General features: G+C 40.8%; 1 long non-coding RNA gene across 2 annotated transcripts in view; it reads left to right on the top strand.

Annotated features, from left to right (window-relative positions):
* Positions 1 to 15,333, top strand: part of LOC141779111 (uncharacterized) — a 181,954-nt gene that overhangs the window by 4,242 nt on the left and 162,379 nt on the right. For both annotated transcript variants that reach the window (XR_012596200.1, XR_012596199.1), the window contains exons 3-4: positions 238 to 369; positions 750 to 805. This is a non-coding gene — a long non-coding RNA (uncharacterized LOC141779111). The remainder of the gene's footprint in view (positions 1 to 237; positions 370 to 749; positions 806 to 15,333) is intronic.

Below are 15,333 nucleotides of genomic sequence, written 5' to 3'. Positions count from 1 at the left end.
AATTGTTTTAACTCTTAAACTCCTTGCTGAACTACAGCGTTTTCCCCAAACCATTAAAATCTCAAGTTGCCTTTTTGGTTTTCACCTTGCTCTTTCTGTCTTTTGTTTGTGGTGACAGTAAAATGATTAAAAGCACGTCTGTTGTTTGATTTATAAGGGACAAAAGCAGCATAGTTTCTCCAGAGTTTCAGTATTTGGCTGGTGTCTCTTCTAACAACTTGTTATAATCTTCCTCAGGGGGGCTGAGCGGTATGATATTCCATTGAAGAGACGACTCAGCCACGACGGTGCAACAATTTCCCCAGCATTATCTATCAGCCTGCGCTACGAGCCAGTAGAGGGAGTCCAAGACTTGAGTCCTGCCTTTTGGTGAGTCATGCCATTGTGTTGTGTCTTATTGACGGTCCAAGTTGAAAAACCTGAAGTCAGTGTTTAGTGAAAACATGATCTCTGTCACACCCTGGTGATGAGTCAAAACATGTATTCTTATTAGAAGATGCATTAATATAAGTGTTGCATTGCTATAAGTGTTTTTTTTACATGTTGTGATGGTTCTGTAGGACATTGGCAAATTCAGAAGGTTGGAAATATGAATTGAAATTGAACTTTTCTATAGTGTACTGCAGAAGGCACTCTGTTGCGTGCGAGTCTGCTAATGCTCTACAGATGAAGTTATTTTGATAACAGCTAGCCATTTAAAATTTAGAGAATAAGAGGTTTTACCTATGCATTATTCATGCTTTCTGTAGGGCCTCAAAAACTGAAGCTTTCTACCAGCTCTCCGTCTGAGCTGCGAGAGAAGCAGGTAAGAGTACAACAAATTTCTCTTTTCATATGTCTCTCTCTTTGTTCCTGCCTCCCACTATAGAAACATGACACTCTTTTTTTACCTTGCATTTCTTCACTTATCTGTTTAGATAGGTGGTGACCTGAACATTACACCCACATTTTGAACATCTTATTCCAAAAACAACAGGCATCAATTTTTGATTATACAGTAACAGCCTACTGGGGGCTCTTTGCAGTCAAGTTCTTCTTCAACATGAAAGTCAGAAAACCGTTTCTTTAATTTCTTTTCTTTTCTTACTGTTGGAAAGTTGAACGCACACTATGGTAAAAAATATCATTGTATGCTGTTGCATTAAGATTTCCCTAAAAGGAACAGTGTGTAGCATTTAGGGGGATCTATTAGCATAAATGGAATTTAAGATGAATAAGTATGTTTTCTTTAGTGAATAACCACCTGAAAATAAGAGTTAGAGTGTTTTCGTTACCTTAGAATGAGTCGTTTATATCTACATAAGGAGTGGGTCCCCTCTCGACGGAGTCCGCCATGTTTCTTCCGTAGCCCAGTACGGACAAACCAAACACTGTTAACTTTTCCTGCTGGGGCTGGAGTCGACAACGTTACTCGCTCCAGTCGCCGCCGCTCTCTCTCTCTTTCTTCACCACTCACTTCCCACATACACTCACACTACTCTACTTTACTCTTAGAACAACTGGCTCTAGAGAGGGCCATTCGCATTTTCGCGTCGGCCACCGTAGCAATCATACATGCTTGGCACACGGGGAGAAGATGTTATCTGCAACCTCACCGCTATATTCCGCCAGATCTTACACACTGTTCCTTTAATGGGAACTGAGGGGCCTTGCCCAAACCATTAAAAAACAAACGGGACAGGGGCATCCATATACTTTCGGCTTTTGGTCTGTGTATCTATCTAATTTGTTGCATCTTTCAGTGGGTTAAAGTGTTTACATCACAAGCTGCTTAACCACGCTGGCAATTGCTCAAGGCTAGGTGGGAGAGGAAGAGAGAAAGACTGTGTGATTGAAAACATAAGATATAAGGCAATAGATGTAGAGACAGAAGATAAATATAGAGACGAGGGAACAAGAGAGAAAGAGCGAGATGTGGGGGGGATACAAAGAGAGAGATAGAGGGGGAGATCTCACCTTCTATCTACTGAATATCTCAGTCTCTCTCTCTCCCTCCATCTGGAGAGGCAGAGGGAGCGAGAGATAGTGTTTGCCCTTGCAGGTTGTAATGAAGCTGTGGAAGGATAGATGACTCACTTTAACACGGGCAGAAGAGAAATACACACTCCAACATCACTCAGCTGACCCGAGTGTGTGTGTGTGTGTGTGTGTGGGTGCATCTGGTGTGACAGCCTTTGTGTATATGTGTGTTTGCGATGGTGATGGTAGGAGTGTGACAATAGAGACTGACGCTGATTATATAGGAGACTGGATGGAGTGATAAAGGTGTCACGGAGATGGACAGACAGTGATGGAGAGGTTTGTGCTCTGCTGTGCACCCATGTGTGTTTGTGCATGCACCAGGGCCTTTTCATGTGCATTTGCATGTGTTGGCGCATAAATCTTTGTGCAGACATAACGCATGCAAATGTGCTCTTTTCTGTGTATGTGTTCAGCCTGGCATTAGTAAGTGAAGTACATATCTATACGTGCACCTGTGAGTGTGTGTGTATATGTGTGTGTGTGAGAAAGAGAGAGTGCATCATGGAGAGACAGATAGAGGCGTCATCACGCTGCTAGAGGGCTTGGCGCCACGTCAGCACTTCTACAGTTCAGCCAAGGACTCCTGCACACACTGTCCATCCATCTCCACGCGTCTGAGGGAGGGAAAGGGTGAGAGGGAGAGAGAAAGAGAGATGGACTTCCTGCTAGATGACTGGAATCAGGAGGAGAGTGGGGAAAATGGTAGATGGAGGAATAAAAGATACCAAACTTGCTCTTGTCAAGGACCCTGAAATAGATCTCTGCTGCATGTGACTGCATGTATCAAACTGAAAACTCAGCCAAGCTGTACTAGCTGAGCTATCCCATTCAGATCATGGTCCACTCTAGTGTTCTGGCCCATGCAGCATGCTGTGTTACTGGACTCTTAGCTCATCCTTCCCTGAGGAAAAGTAACCAGCGGGCCTTTACTTCTCTTAGCTTTCTATTAGTGGAATAACCTTCCCAGGATAGTCAGAAGTACAGAGTAACTTCCTGTTTTCTGATATATCTAAAAGCTTATTCTTTAAAAGACCCCGCAGGTTCCCTTCCTTGCTGAATCCCACTGCACTCTGGAAATCCTTCTATCGTGTTTAAAAAAACAGACCTTTTCTCCTTAGCTTATGTTTCTGTGCCTATTTTTTTTTAATACATGATTATCGTAAGAACACGAGAATGTTGTTACATCTACTCGGAGAGCGCCGTAGCTCTGACTCTGGGGACTTTTAGTCGGAGTAATTTGATGGATCTCAGTCTTGATTAAAAGTGTCTACCTAAAGTGTTGAAGTGTAATAGTTTTTTCTCCCAGACATTATCTGAGATATCTTTTTTGCTTTTGAAAATGAGTTATTAAAGGTGCTAAATTCAATATTCAGAACATTAATATAGCAGCAAACAACTATTTGCTAAAGATATAGTGGAGTAATGTCTACCTGAGCAGAGAATGAAGTCGCTCTCCCTCTGTGTGTGTTTTAATCCAAGCTTCTCTGTGTTTTGTTGACATTGCCACGCCGGCCGCACGTGCCTTTTTATCGCATTTGAGTGTGCTCCACTGGCTACCTCATGGCCGCCGCTCTGCCCTGCGCTCAGAAGGCGGCTACAGCTGATAACGCTGTCCCGACTGACGGCGTTGTCGCGGAAGCGTAGCACCCACACTCCGGTTCCCACTCAGGTAAACACTGTTAGCTCTGTCAGCACTGTTGCCATTGTTAGCTGCGAGCCTCTCAGATGTTAAGAGCCGTGGGGAGGCAATAGAATAGATAGATGCTCCTTGGCGTGAATGAGTCAATTTCCGATTATTCAGCGCAACTTCCTTATTTGCATCAGACTCTCACAGCCAGTCAATAAACCTTGTGCTTTCTAGTCAGCTTCAGTAGTTAGGTGTTTTATTGAATTTGGATAAAACTTATTGTAAAAATACCTTTAACTGCATTTTAGGAAAAGCACCTCTTAGTCAAGCACAATGTTTTCCTGTCACCACCGTCATAACACTATTATGTGTTAAACATGGCCGTCATTCATGGTGCCCTGTGATATGAAATACCTGTGTCTCGTTGGCTGTAAACACATGCTTCATGCTGACAAAGTTGTCAGGTTGAGTATAAATCACAACCTGTCAGATGTCATCATGTTTACTCTACATGCCTCACTCTCTACCCTTGTCATTCAGTGATGCAAAATATTGGACTCAAAGATAATTATATCATGTAGAAGGTTACAATCAGAGCAGTTTACCACTGTTGTGATATTCATTGGACACATGGAAGCAGCAGGCAGAGTTTAATGCCACCGAAAATAGTTTGACTTGCTTCAGAATTTTTAAAGGGCACAAGTGGGAGTTAGACAGAGAGAGCAGAGAGGGACAAGACAGTTTGTTTTCATACACTGACGTGCCTTTATCAGTGTGTGTGTGTATGTGAAGCAGACCATGTTTAACAGTTGGCCCGGGGAAATGTCATTCACCACTCGCCATATGAGCGTGATGTAAAATGGAAATGATTTTGTATGGGACAGAATGGAGAAACATTTTATCTGGTTCATTTGTAGCCTCTGTGTTTTCTCTACCGTGAAATAGGTGAGTTTGGACTCCACGGATAAAAGAATTTCATCAGATCTGGTTTCAGTGGAGAGACCTTCAAACCTGCATGCTGTGTGAACTTGAAAATGAAATGAAGAGGGTTTGGTGAGGATGTTTTTTTGTGTAAGACGTCCAGCACAAAGGGAGGGATGGAGAATAAGTTCATGGCTGCTTCATGGGGTTTGCTTTTGGCCATGTTACAGCAACTGTAACTGATCAGATTAACCTTCACAAATACATTCACAGACACTATAAACCCTCAAAGAACTGAGGGGAACTCTGTGGTTCATCATTACGAGCAACCATAGACTGCATATAAAGATGGATGACGCGTCTCCACTTCCTCCCTCTCTACAGAAGTGAAGCCAAAATATCCCGGATACAGGCGCTGCCATGTTGCGCTTTTGACGTCATTTGGAGCCAGAGTCTGTGCAGTAGTGATCGGGGCGGTGGAGCCGCAGCATCGAGGCACCGCCCATACACCCGCCCGAACAAAACGCGAGCCGAGCACAGCCACAGCTTGATAGCAAGAGAGAATTACAGCTGTCAATCATGATGTCTCACCCCCTTTTCACAGCATCAAATAACTAATTAAATCCAAATTTATCCGTAAAAAAAACACTTGAACATACAGCGTGATAATAAATACATTAAATGACAGTAACCATTTTTGGGAAAAATGTATTTAAGGTGTACTTTGACTTTTTAGTTTCACCCATGTCCCATCCTCTAACATGGATGGGACATACTGCTGGCTGCAGTATATGACCTATGTGATGGAATAATTGATACACAAGTTAACTTAGGAAGGAAGAGGTCCCGGAGCTGATGATGTCTTACAAAGAAGGTTTATTGAAGCTTGATCAAGGAGCAATTGTCAGGTCTCCACATTGAGGTGCTCTCTGCGTGAAGGCCTCACAACTCTGCCCTTCCTCCCTGGTGCTCAGTGTCTTACCCCTTATCATGTTTTGACTTACTTCGTTCCTCTGGCATCTCTGACCCTGGTTGCCCTAGCGACTGGCTCTACGGTCTCCACTACAGACCCAGCTGTACAGATAACGGTGGCTCCTCTAGACAGGACTCCAACCCAATAATGTCAACAGAGGGACACTCTGACAAACACTCTGACCTTTCTACCAATAAGAGAGGAATTGATGGAAAATTCCATCACAACCTATACTGCAGCCAGCCACCAGGGGGAGATTGAGATGTTTTGGCTTCACTTTTGGGGAGCTGTCATGTCGTCCATCTTTGTATACAGTCTATGTGAGCAACCACTTTCACATACATGTCATCATGTGATACATTTACATACTGTAAAAATATTAGCTGCTTTAAATTTGTTCACCTACAACATATTTCAAAGGGAAAACTGCACTCATATAAACGCATTCATCATAATATTTGTCCATCTTATTTTTCAAACAAAAATAACCATATATTATTTTTTTCTGCCAAAATGTATATTTACTGCTCTGTGCCATCATTTATTTTCTAGTTCATGTGTTTTGATGTGAGCATTGATGTCATATGAGTGTATATGACCAATATACAACACAGCTTAGTGCTGTGTGGCACCATTAGTCATTCTACTATTGTGAATGAGTGAGTAATATTCCTTTCTCTCTCACACACACAACCCGGGAATATGGCAGTATGCTGATCGTTGGAGGTGACACTTTTTGCACTCGTTAATTCATACTCATGAATTTTCAGTGGGGTGTCACATTATGATGTCATATTATCTTCTTTTTTTAAAAACATTTTCTATTCTTTTGCTGTTAATTGTGACACTTTTCCCATGAGTGCATCACCACAGAAATGTTTTTGTTTTTATTATTATTATTTGTGCTCCCACAGCTGTGATTCAGTCCCATTCACTTCTATGGAAACTCTCACAAAATGAGTGTTCTGATTGAATACAATATGTACATAAATATACAGCAAGTTAATTGCTGAAATGATTCTTTACATTTCTGATTTGGCTATCCTGAAACACCTTGTTAGGGTTCTTTATGAAAACCAATAAATAAGGCTACCGGTAGCTGTCTGCAGGTAAATGAACCGTTTCTACTGTAGCTAGACAGTTGGAAAAAAAAAAAAACTCCCACAATGTGACAAGTGAATGGTGATGAGAAATAGACTGAAATTCAAAATGTAAAGATATACTTTTGAGGTTTCACGAAGTTTCAGAAAGCTTGGGGAGAAAACCAACATAAATCAATGTCATGTGCATATACTTTAGCTCACATCTAACTCGTCAGTTGAACTTCAGCATAATTATATTTTTTGACATTTAAACAAATAAAATTACAATAAACAACATGCATTTTGAATATAGTGTTAATATAAATATATACCCTTTAGAATTGAAGCATTTTTAAACATTTGCATTTGAACCACATATCAGCTCTATGAGGGAACAAACAACACTCCAATCAACTTGTCGACTCCATATAATTGTCACTGAAAAATCAGCACTCTGCAAAACAACACTGAAAAATTCTACACAAGATGCTAATTTGTTAGTTTGTGACACCCGTATTAAAACTCATATTATCTGATTTCCGGAAATCTTGTAGTTTCCTCCTCCCTTAAAGACTAATAGCTTAAAATGTGAGGCCACAATGCTTTCACTTCAACCTTTGTACAGGTACAGATAACGTCTCCCCCTTTATCTCCAACACACTCTGGTCTGTGACTTCAAAATAGGATACTAGTACAACTGTTCTTTTTTTTTTACCTTAAAGGGTGCTCAAGGGTAAACTGCTGGAAATGGGAAAGGTGGGGAAAGATGGAGATTTGAAGGGTTATGAGAAGAGAGGCGAGGTGTCCTTTAGTCACGGGGTTATGAAGCATTTTATCACAGCTTTTCTCTGACTCCGCAGCTCCTCTGACATTATCAACCTCACACTTTGTGAAAGCAAAACTCTGTGAAAAAACTGCAACACTGCAGTCCTCAAACGTACGCCTCAAACATTTGCACATCCTAAGCATTTTGTAGCCAAATGTCTTTGTATGCAAATCAGGGATCAATTCTGTTTCTGATGAAAGAAAATGTACAAGTTCAGTGTAGCGGTCTGCTGTTGTTTACATTGTGTTGTAGCTTTTAACAGCTTCATAATCAAAGGCTTCCCTCTCTCTCTCTCTCTCTCTCTCTCTCTCTCTCTCTCTCTCTCTCTCTCTCTCTCTCTCTCTCTCTCTCTCTCTCTCTCTCTCTCTCTCTCTCTCTCTCTCTCTCTCTCTCTCTCTCTCTCTCTCTCTCTCTCTCTCTCTCTCTCTCTCTCTCTCTGCACTGTGTCTAACTCTGAGCTGTAATGGAGGAATAAATTGAAGTGCTGAGATTTCAGCATACAATTATGTTTTATCTACTGCTCATTATTTCACACACACACATACACAGCTGTGCAGACACAGTATGAATGCAGTGGGACACGTACAGTATGTATATGCGCTGACGCCAAATGCATGTAGCCAGACACAGTTTTTAAAGCCTGTGTGCTTTGTCCTTAAAGGACTTGGGAGCATTTTGCTCGAACAATTCTGATGTAATTCACCTCAATTCAATGATTTCTCCCCGCTCAGCTCTTTTGTAATTACACACTTTTCACTGCCGACTCAAATTAATTAAACCAGATCTTCAGTTGTTGTCTGCCTTCTTGCCGGCTGCTGATAAATCACCATCCAGCAATTCAGTCGAGGAGGTGGATATATTGTGACTCTCCCATTATCCATACAGTGAGTTAGTGGTCATGAGGTTGATATATGAGTATAGGACAGCTTTATCCTCCAGTATTAGTCAGTAATGTTGGAACGGTTTAAGTGCTTGTGCTGTAGGTGCTTATACAGTGCAACTGTGGGCATGTGGATGTTGAGGGTGTTGCTTTGGATCTGTCTCCATTTGTTCATTCATTTATTCATCGTAGTAACATGCCATACCTCAAAAGCTAATGATTATTTAAATAATCAATTAATTTGCTGATTATTTTCTTGATTCATTGTTTTGTTAATATATCAGAAATTAATATTTTAGCCATGCTGGCAGCATAGCTGTAGGAATGGCTATCCTGGCACTTGGTCCACCACTTTGGTCCAGAATGAATTATCTCAACAACTATTGCATGGAATGTGATGACATTTTTATACAGTCATGGTTCTCAGAGGATGAATCCTACTGACTTTCTCCTCCAGTACATAGTTTTGAATGCAATGGATGTTGCCATATCTATTGGATGGATTGCCATGAAATTTGGTTCAGACATTAATGTCCCCCTATGAACTGCAATAACTTAGGTGATCCCCTGACTTTTCATCTAGCGCCATCATCAGTACTTTGGTTCATGACCAAATACCTGCAAAACTTAAGACATTCCCATCAGCCTCTGTGCTTTGAGCTAAATGCTAAGCACAGCCTCACAGAACCGCTAGCATGGCTGTAGACTCTTATGCCTTACGCGGTCTTTGATTTATTTGATAAGCGTGATTCAATAGTTCTATATTAGTTTGGCCCAACACAACTCCATGGCTGGAAAAAAAACATGGAAGAGCTGGATGATGAGTAGGAGCTCCTGTGCCTAGAATTAATAAGATTGTTGTTGTTGTAATGGATGTGAGGTACTTGTCAATCAAACATCTGCGACGTCCGTGGTGCCTGGCGTGTAGTGACATTTTTCAGGAGGTGCACGTCTGCACGGCGCATCTTTGCGACTCTCTGTGAGCTCCGCAAACCAATCTCTGCGGCTCTGCGGAAGCTCTGCGCAAGCTTTTCCGCAAAAGTATGAATTAAGCATAAGTCGTGTTGCCTGAAAAATGACTTAAACCGAAGGTTCTCAAACTGGGGGGTGTGCCACCTATGGAGGGCCCAGATTTATTAAAAGGGGGATTACCGAAATTGCTGCAAACTAATTTTCTGTTAATCCAGTAATCTATTAATCGGCTAATGGTTTCAACTCTAGTTTTGGGTTAACGATAATTCTTGCTATTGATATTTACTAATACATTTTAAGACAAGCAGGAATAGGAATTTATCATTCAAAGAAGTTTACAACCATCACCGTTACCTGTTTCATTGTCATGAATAGTATCGTACTGTTCAACTAAATATAATGTATATTTCTAAAATGGTTTACCTTTATGATAAATTGATTCATATTCAACAAATGGAAGTCTGGCATCATTATTAGGCTAAGAGCCATAGATTACTAAGAGGTAAGAAAATGCAAAAAATGGTATGGTAAATGTAAACAGTTGAGAATAAGAACTCTACGAGGAATAGTACATACTGTACGTCACATTATATTTAATGTTAATTTTCTACTCTATCAACAGCATATAATGTATTTCCATACTTATCCATGTCGGCATCAACAAATACATCCAGTTTAAGCATGTGTTGATGCTGCTGTGTTTGTGTTAATGAAGGCAGAAGATGGTGTTTATTTGGAGCTGCTTAATTAGCTGCAACAGTAATGAAGCCACATGGGACGCAGTGTTGGTATCTGGACGGCCAGGATAGGAAGATTATTTAGACTGGATTTGTCCAAGTAGCCGTTTTTTTTTTTTTACTCACTAAATAAGCACAGACGCAATACACACAATACACAAAAACACACACACACACGCGCGCTTTCTTCTCTTGATCTGCTGCCAGAAGAGGTGTGTGCGTGAAAACTTCTTTGTGTATGTGCATGTTTGTTTATCCCTTTGTATTCAAATGTGTATCTGTGATTATGTGTGTGTGTGTTTGCGTGCGTATTATCTATTTGAAGTAGAGCTACCGGGGGCATAGCAGGAATTATTTGTAGTCTCTTTATGAAGGGTTAGTTGATTGTAGAGATGTTACTGCTAAGTGCTTCAAATCTGCGGGAATTTAATTTCTTCCTAACTTTCATTCATTTAAGTGTCCCATTAAATGTGAACCAGCTGGGATTTACGTAACTCGTATTACAATATCATATAAACTGTTAAATTGTGATGATTCATATAAATTTGCTGGTAACAATGAAAAACTTTGCTCCAGCATTAAACACAGCGTAAGACCTCAATCATTTAAATTGGTCCCGGGAGATGCAGGAAGTTAATTTATAAACAGCAGCATCACACTTCATGTCCATGTGGGTGTTCAGAATAATGAGGAGTGTTAAATTTGAACAGGTCCACTTATTTATTGCGGAAAGAGAAGAGCTTCTCCCCAAAATTTGATGTGAACAATGACAAAGTGTGTGTGTGTGTGTGTCTTTTTGCACGTTTGCAACTACCTGTGTGTGTGCGTCTGTGTGCGTCTGTGCATGTGTGTGTTGTTCCAGGGAAAATGCCAATTTCAGCGATTCAACTGACGCAGGCTGACAGTGAAGGAGCAGAAATTGCAATGAGACTGACAACACACACTTTCTCACTCTCTCACTGTCTTTCCCTCTCTCTCACACACACCTACACCCACACAGACACACCTCACTTACCATGAGCTATCGTTGTCTCCCTCCTCACATTCTCACCTCGCCCATCTTTCTCATTCTCTCCACTCTCTCTCCCTCTTTCTCCCTGTTTCCTCCTCTTCACCACACGCCTCTCCACTTTTACTCCATTCTTTTCTTGTTGCCTCTTCCTCCGTCTTCTGTCCCTTCCTATTATTGCCTCTCCTTTCTCCCTTCTTTCTAACCCCTCCCTTCTTTGTCTCCTCTTTTTCCTCCTCCTCCACCTTATCCTTATTACTGTATCTCTGATATAATAATGATGGAAGCAACAAACAAGCTCTCTTAAACAAATGAATACGTTTGTCTCTGTCTCAGTCAGAGTCGCAAGCAAATACCTGGATCTAGATACTTGTGTTTCTGTGTTGTTTAGTTCCTCAATCCAAAACTGGAATCTAAAAGTTGTAATGATTAATATGCAAGTAGGGCTGTCAATCAATTAAAAAATGTAATCACGATTTGATCGCATGATTGTCCACCATTAATTGTGATTAATCGCGAATTAATCGCACATTTTTTATCTGTTCAAAAACATTTGTCAAGTATTTAATACTCTTATCAACATGGGAGTGGGCAATAAGGCTGCTTTATGCAAATGCATGTATATATGTATTACTTGAAATCAATTAACAACACAAAACAATGACAAATATTATCCAGAAACCCTCACAGGTTCTGCATTTAGCATAAAAAATATGCTCAAATCATAACATGGCAAACTGCAGCCCAACAGGCAACAACAGCTGTCAGTGTGTCAGTGTGCTGACTTGACTATGACTTGCCCCAAACTGCATGTGATTATCATAAAGTGGGCATGTCTGTAAAGAGGAGACTCGTGGGTACCCATAGAACCCATTTTCATTCACATATCTGAAGGTCAGAGGTCAAGGGACCCCTTTGAAAATGGCCATGACTGTTTTTGGAGAAGTTTGGAGCTTTATTTTCACCTCCTTCAAGAGAGCATGACATGGTTGGTACCAATGCATTCCTTAGGTTTTTTAGTTTTATATGATGCCAGTATCTCCACTCTAGCTTTAAAACCTAGCTCGAATATCGATTGCGTTAACGCGTTAAAGAAATTAGTGGGCGTAACAACAATTTTGCGTTAACGCGTTATTATCATGTTAACTTTGACAGCCCTATATGCAAGTATTTTGGTCTGTTTTCTTAATTGAAATTCTAAGCAGTGCGGTAACCTCTCTGGCCTTTTGGTAGGTGATATTAAAAGAGAAATAAACAGAGTGTATACAATTATTATTACAGGACTTCTGTAACCCTGAAAGTGACCCTAGTTAAGAATCCTGTTACAGATCGACAGCAAGGTCCCTTGGCTTGTATTGCACCATGGAGAGCTGAGCGCCTAAGCAAAGGGAATAGTTCTGCATCACCTCCCCTTGTTCTGCTGTTATTTAGCATACAGCTTGTTTGTTGTTCTTGTGTTTTGTCTCAGTGTAATTACTTTCATTAATATTATGCTTGCACATGTGGCGAATCAAAGATAATTTATCGTCTCAACAGCAAGAAACTCCATTGAGACGAAGCTGATTTCACAGATGTTGAGTAGTTTTTCTAGTCGCTCTAAGCGCTTTGCATTACATCTATTTATCGGTCTGCCTGTCAGTCTATCCGTCTGTCTGTGTGTCTTAGAAAGATTACAGCATTGTATTTCAGCTGTATTGAAAATAATAGCTTGAATAAAAAGGTTTTTAAGTTCCCTTCAAAGTCTTCAGTTGTACAACAGAGACTCATGAGAGCAGCACCCCGATACTATACATCTCTGTCTGCATAGGAACCATGATTCTGTGCCAAGGTTTATGAGGGCGATATCTTAAAATGATTTACAGCCCTCTACAGCGCCGCTGTAAAAATCCATGAATCATCAAGGTTTGATTTTATTACTGTCAAGCTGCGATAGAGAAAAGTTCCTATCATCACCTGAGGGTGGAGGTATCGAGCTCTGCATCGTTTCTTCTCTGTGTGTGTGTTGTGTGTGTGTGTGTCTCCAACCTGAGGAAACTGCGCTACAAGGTTAACATCTGTAGGAGTCAGGAAGAGAGGGATGCAAGGGGAGGAAAAACAGCAGGAGGAGAGGAGGGGTAAGGATAGAATGAGGGAGAATTTGAGAAAGTACGAGAGAGGAGAGAAAGAAAAGGGAGGACATTAGATTGAATTTCATGATGGGTTAGGGAATATATTAGATATATAGAAATAGAAAATGGAATAGAAAATAAAATGTAATTAAATATAGTAGCAATGAAATGGTGGAAAAGAAAGAACGTGAAGAAAGGGATGAAAGACAGGAACAGAAAGAGTGATGAGAGAGAGATGGAAAAAGAGAAAGCTGCTGAAACAAGAGATCAATACTTTACTGTTGGGTGCTGAAATGGTGGTGGCAACTGTCTCCCTGAGTTTCCTCCTTAGTTAGACACGCACACACACACACACACACACACACGCACACACACACACACACACACACACACACACACACAGTGTCTAAAGCTGTTGAGATGACAGAATTAAAGGACGCCTGCTGAATAAATGTAACAGGTCCTGCCTATTTCACCTTTAGTCAATCTGAACCAAACATCATTTGTATAACACATTCATAGGCAGAAGAGCTTTACATATAAAGTAAAAGTAATTTGACAACAAAACAAAAAAAACAATCGTAGCAAAAGATATAAGTCACATGATAACTGAAGAATCTCCATGACAACTGAGTAAATTCATCCTCTGATGTAGGCCGTGAGATGTAATCTTTTTCAAACTGCTATGTCAATGATGAACCATAAAGTTCAACTATATGGACAGACCAGCCATAAACGATATATTGTATAATAGCATGTAGAACAATGTACATGAGATATACCGTATAAAATTGTGCAGTTTACAGTATATCCATACTTGGGAAGTGAGACATTTACTCCTTGGTTTTGTTCTCTAGTTGAACACACTCCTCTGCCTCACTTCTGTTCTCACCTTTATATGATTCTCTCTGATTGGGAATTAGGGATGTGACGGTGAGGAAATTTTCCCACCGGTTAATAAACTTGTGACAACACCTTTTCTTGGTGTTGTCACAAGATTTTACAAGAAAAGATGACGGTCAATATGTGTAGCGCTTGCTTTTATCTTTAATGTCGGATGGCTGTGTGTCTCTCCAGTAGAGCTTTCGCTGCGTGGCCGCAGGTTTTGCAGCACATACCGGCTCTGACCGCTCTGTCCTCCGCACGGCGATTACCTCATTAACGTTATGGTTCCCTCATAGCATTGGGTTTAAATCTGAAATATTGCCAAATAGGCGCTTTTGCTTTTTCGCTTTGACACCAAATCCCCCGCCCTCTTGTCTGTCATTTCTCTCTCGTATAATATGTGTGAAATATGAAACCTGCTACTCTGTGCTGAGATGTTTGTGAAATACTTCAAAATGCATCTTTTGCTACATATTATGTCCTTATCGGTGTATATAAATAATCTGTCCCGTTTCGAAACAGTATGTATTGGCAACAGTGCGAGATGCATTTAGTAGCCACAGTTTGTCCGCTGGTTACAAAGACTTTTTAGAAATCGGATAAAACAAATCAGCTGATATTTTTTTTTTTTTCAACACACAACATTGAAAAAAAGTTTTTGATAAAGATTTCTTTGTGTGCTTTTGTGACTAAGGCAAAGAGATATTCCATCTAATAAACAGTATGGCCACTTACAAACCTTAAAGGTGCTCAATACGAAATTCAGAGCATAGCTGTTGGATCCACACTGCCCTCAACATTTCGTCTGCTGACAGCTAAAGTTGCTAACAGTGCTGACAGTGCGAAAAACATCAACAATGCTGACAGAGCTAACAGTGTTAACCTGAGGGGGAACCGGAGGGTTGGCGCTACGCTTCTGTGACAGCGCCGTCAGTCAGGACAGTGTTAACCGCTGTAACCGCTGCATGAGAGCAGTGCAGAGCGGCGGCCATGAGCTAACTAGTGGGGCAAGCTCACATGCACTAACCTGCACTAAAATGCGCATGCGGCCGGCCCAGTTATGTAAACAAAGCACAGAGAATCTCGGATTACAACACACACAGAGGGAGTGTGACTTCATTCTCTGCTCAGGTAGACATTAATCCTCTACTGTATATCTTTACATAGCAAATAGTTGTTTGACGCTATATTAATGCTCTGGATGTCGTATAGAGAACCTTTAATAACCAATGAAAGAACACGCTGCGGATAACAGATCCACAGAGCAGATCACCTCATCCACATCTGCTGT

The sequence above is a fragment of the Sebastes fasciatus genome, chromosome 12, assembly GCF_043250625.1.
Source record: "Sebastes fasciatus isolate fSebFas1 chromosome 12, fSebFas1.pri, whole genome shotgun sequence".
NCBI classification, from domain to species: Eukaryota; Metazoa; Chordata; class Actinopteri; order Perciformes; family Sebastidae; genus Sebastes; species Sebastes fasciatus.
Note: the sequence above shows the minus strand (reverse complement) of the source record. Positions and strands in the feature narration are given on the sequence as shown.